Raw genomic sequence first — 4,877 nt, 5'->3', positions numbered from 1 at the left:
CCCTTTTTACTATAAATCCTTTCCCACTATATAAGGAAATTTCTGTACAAAGGAAATGTTTCATGGATATTAAAGGTTCTTCACAGAACTTCAAAGAACCTTCATAAACAGATCAAAATTTAACTCATTATTGACTGGAATAACATTGATCATCTTCTGAAGTTAAGATTTTAAAATATCTTCTTTTATGTTCCTCAGAAGAAAGTAAGTAATACAGGTATAGAAAAACATGAGGGTAATACAGGTATAGAAAAACATGAGGGTGAGTAAATGATGACAGATCTTTCATTTTTGGGCGAACTATCCCTTTAAGAGGGGAAAGAGGTATTATACTCTCTGAACTGTTTCTAGGACTTAAAGGGGTCATATGTACAGAAAAGGAAAAACCTTGAGCTGGCTTCCACTTCGACCACTGGTGCACCCAAACGGATAGGTGGTCCTACCAGCTCAGCCCATGCGAGCCATTTTACAATCCAAAGCCATGAACCAGTGTTGTCAGCATTGTCAAGCATTCAGTCTTCACTCTGACATGAACTTTAGAATCCAGGCTTCGGAGTCCAACTCAGCATCCAGGTTTTCAGAAAATCCCCTCTTCTCTGGTCCGGCTTCCTCGAACACAGCGTCAGCAACGGTGCGACTACCTGGGGCCAAGCAACAGGATGTTAACAACATTCCTGTGACATTCCCGCGGAGAACGATGGGAAGTGCAGTTCCCGTGTCCACTGGCTTTTCTTTTTTTCCACCGACTGCTGCAATCTCTCTTCAGTTGAAAAGCCAAATCATAGCAGGTAATGATGTCAACCTTGTAAAAATATTACTGGGCTCAGAACTAAGTTTAGGGCGTGTTGTTGATTGCAGAGATGTATCCGTTATGCTTAAAGACAGTGACCCCTGACTTTCAAAAACTTTAGCCATATTTATAGAGCATTTGGAGTATATAGAGACATTATATGTGAAGATTTTCCATCTCGTAGAGCAGAGCTAGACACATATTTAGCCATTATCTCTGACTAGGCTCTAACATATGGAGGAGCTCTCTTCTATGAGTTGTAGCAAATTAGCTCAAAAGGGAAATGTATATAAATAATTACAATTAATTATGATTAATTACAATTATTTATATCAGCTGCCAGTAGTAACTGTAGCAGAATTAAATTGCCCTCAACTAATCTGTTCGTCCAGCGAACATTCAGTGTAAATTCATATCAACTCTAGGAAAGGATATTTCCGTGGCCACAGAAAATACTTTAATACAGTATTAATGCATTAGAGCATGTAGCTATGTACCAACATATAATATACACTCTCGTTTAGATCATCAGAAGACGAATTCATAGATATTAAACATGGTTAGATTACATATAGGTAAGATTACATTTAGAACGGGGTCTACAGCTTATACTAAACCTCTGTTTTGTTTAGTTAAATTTACGATACTTGCATTGCCTTGGCCTGGAACGAGTGTCCGGATGCAGTCTCCGATGAAAGTCTTGATGGTTTGGAGGTTTGGTGGTGTAGGAGTCGCGATCACCTTTTTCCGGGTTTGAAGAGTGATGAACTCCAAAAAGATTCCCGGGCTCATCGCCACCCGGTGGCTTTAGGAAAACAGCAAACGGTGGGCAATATACATTTAAAGTGGTAAATATAGGAGGAATATGTCAAAGTCATTTATATGTGCCAAACTTCCTGCTGCCCGCTGGTGGCGCTATGATTATAACTGAATGTTGGCATGTAGATATCCTCAGGCCAGGGGCCCATTCTTCGTACGTCGCTAACTCAGTTAGCTGGATTTGATTGTTGATGATTTGGCATGATCTTGGATTGGTTGGTTCTTCGAAGCTCATCCCGGACTTGCTGTCATAGCAACAGGTCCGTAAGCTTAAACCTGCTCGGGAGCAGGCTTATTTCATGTAAACAGGATTAGGTTGCGCCTTTATAAGTGGAGGTGATACGGGAAGTCTGCGCGCAACCATGTCATGTCCGTTTTTGCGAGAGCAACCTGTAGCGGAAGGTGTGAGGAAAATTCGTTTTCAGAATTAATCGCGTTACAGGATAGGCAGGATCCTTTAGCACAGCGTGACAGTATTCTTTTGGAGAGATATCGTTTTTCTCGTGAGGGTGTAATTTACCTTATTAATTTGTTGGACCCTCACATTAAAAGCTCGACTCGTCGACTTTTCACTGAGTTTACCTGGCACTCAAAAAGCTTTTGGGGGGTTTTGTGGTTTTTCCGAGCCACTTAAGACCCCAGGTTGTAAAACAGTTTTTTTTACTATTGCAGGTACATTATAATTGTTAATGAAGATCATGCAATCATGACTATGCCAGTAAATATGATTAGATTGTCCCCAGGCTTCCCTAATGTGATTGATGGTAATGTGTGTGCAGTCTATGGCACCAAAGCCCCTCCAGGCCCCAATGAAGGGGATTTTGTGAACCGAAAGGGGATTCACAGTATAAATGTGCAGGTGAGTTACTATTAGGATTCTGAACATTTTAGATTAGTAATATATAATATAAAAAGGAATGTATTCAAGTATAGTAAAATAATAAACTCTCTTAGATGGTGTGTGACTCTATGTACCGTATTACCAATGTGGAAGCCAAATGGCCAGGATCCGTGCATGACTCCAGAATTTTTAGAGAGTCACGTTTGTGCACATTATTTGAACGTGGTAAGGAAAATATAGATGTCTGGCTCACTTTATTACATACACTTATTCTGAGCCTAAAAGAACTGCATTTTACAGGTGATTATGACGGGATCCTGGTCGGAGACAGGGGCTATGCCTGCAGGCATTACTTCATGACTCCATTCCCTGACCCAAACCAGTTACAATGCAGCTCTAGCCAGGACAAGGGCACACATTGAAATGACCTTTGGGCAACTAAAGGAAAGATTTCAGTGTCTGAAGAGTCTGAGGGTTGCACCTGACAGGGCATGCAACATTATTGTCGCATGTGCTGTATTACACAATATTGCCACCATCACAAAGGAGAGGACCCCTGTGGTGGAGATTCAGCCTGATGATGACCTCCAGCCAGTGCACTTGGACCAACCTAGTGGCAGAGCTGCACGGGACAGAATTGTAGCACACCATTTTTCATAAGAGTTAATAAAAAACTAAATAAAACTCATGGAAACCATATTAAGGAAAACCTGAAATCGCATCATATGACCCCTTTAAGATGTGTTCAGGCCAGGACTCTTATCAAACGTGAAGTTTGGGGCAGATCAGACATTACATGCTTAAGTTAGTGTAAAACAAGCCATTTCCTGTGGCCAGCAGGTGGCGCTATGATTATACCTGAATATTGGCCTTAAAATGTGTTAAGGCCAGGACTCTTATCAAACATGTGAAGTTTAGAGCAGATCAGACATTTGCCTTGTCCAAATACCCACACTTGTGGTCTTTGCACTAGATCACTTGACTTCTTATATGACGTATTTCCTGTATTTGGCCCAAGTGTTCAAGTGAGGATGAAGTGTGTGTACACAAGTGTGTGTACAACTTTTCATTGCCTGATGGGACACACTTACAGTGTTGTAAAAACGCACGTGTTTACAGAGTTTTACTTTTTATTTTCAATACTTTGCATTTTAAAATAAACTTCTAAATTTCTGTTTAGTAGTCTCTATAAGAGATGACACAATGCAATTTCTGGTGCTTCTAATTAAGCGATAAAAAGCAGTTGCAAATGATGTACAAAATAAATATACTCACCTTTGCACCAATAAAACGTGTAGCACTTTGTTTTACTACCAAATTATATGTAATATCTAATTATTATGTTTATGAGGCAAAAAGTCTCACAATTTATTTCCAGAACATGATGCATGATGGGATACACTAAGCCTTGAATACCGCTCCGGAGCGGTATTCAAGATAGTGTGGATTTAGTGTGCGTTCAGGGCACTGCGCTTTGGCCTTTTTAAAACCTGGGACAGTCTTGCACACTTACTTCCTGTCGTACGCACGTGCTCTCAAGTGGCCAAGACCGCAAGTGTGGGTATTTGGACAAGGCAACAGCATGTTTAAGTTAGTTTGAAACAAGTCACTTCCTGTTGCCAGCAGGTGGCGATATAATTATAAATGAATATTGGCCTTTAGATGTGTTCAAGTCAGGACTTTTATAAAACGTGAAGTTTGGGGCAGATTGGGCATTGTATGCATGAGTTACAACAACTTCCTGTTTCATGGTATTAATACCATGCTTTAGCACTTAGTAAGTGTTGCTAGCATGTTTGAGCATATTTCTAGCATGTTTAGCACACAATGGCATATTTTACTGTGTTGCTAATCGTGCATCACAGTGTTAAACATGTCACTTCCTGTTGCCAGTAGGTGGCGCTATAACTATAACCGAATATGAGCAATTAACTCTTTTCAGAGGGGAATCGAATCTGAAGATTCAAAATCAACCTGATTGAACTGATTCCAAATTTGATAGTTTACACTTTATCAACTGTTCATCCAGCGAGACGTTAACATCAGTATATCTTAACAATTTGGATATTTGTATTATCCCTGGCCACAGTTTAATACATACTAGTGATAATTTATAAGCTACAAGCTAGGTAGCAAAATCTGGGCAAAGTTTAACTTTATAAAGAATTATTGTCTTGTGTTGTGCATTTAATGAAACATTAATTTATTTGAACTACTCTATAGATTACATGGTACTACTAATGAAAATGCACACACACACGCACACACATACAGTTCGAAGGATGAGAGGTAACGGAGTTTTGGCTTATCTTTGGTTGCTTAAGATCAATTCAGCACCAGTTTTCCAGCTAGTAAGGAGACCTTGTTTTACTTGCGTTTGAGTTGAGAGCTGAGAGGGGTTTTCCTTGTTGGCTCGTCCCAGGGAAT

At 39.9% G+C, this 4,877-nt stretch overlaps 1 pseudogene; it reads left to right on the top strand.

Moving 5' to 3' along the window:
• Window positions 1-256: 256 nt before the first annotated feature.
• Window positions 257-3,110, top strand: LOC107721977 (putative nuclease HARBI1; annotated as a pseudogene).
• Window positions 3,111-4,877: the final 1,767 nt, after the last annotated feature.

The sequence above is a fragment of the Sinocyclocheilus rhinocerous genome, unplaced genomic scaffold (genome assembly GCF_001515625.1).
Source record: "Sinocyclocheilus rhinocerous isolate Xijiao unplaced genomic scaffold, SAMN03320098_v1.1 scaffold2892, whole genome shotgun sequence".
Classification (NCBI taxonomy): domain Eukaryota; kingdom Metazoa; phylum Chordata; class Actinopteri; order Cypriniformes; family Cyprinidae; genus Sinocyclocheilus; species Sinocyclocheilus rhinocerous.
Note: the sequence above shows the minus strand (reverse complement) of the source record. Positions and strands in the feature narration are given on the sequence as shown.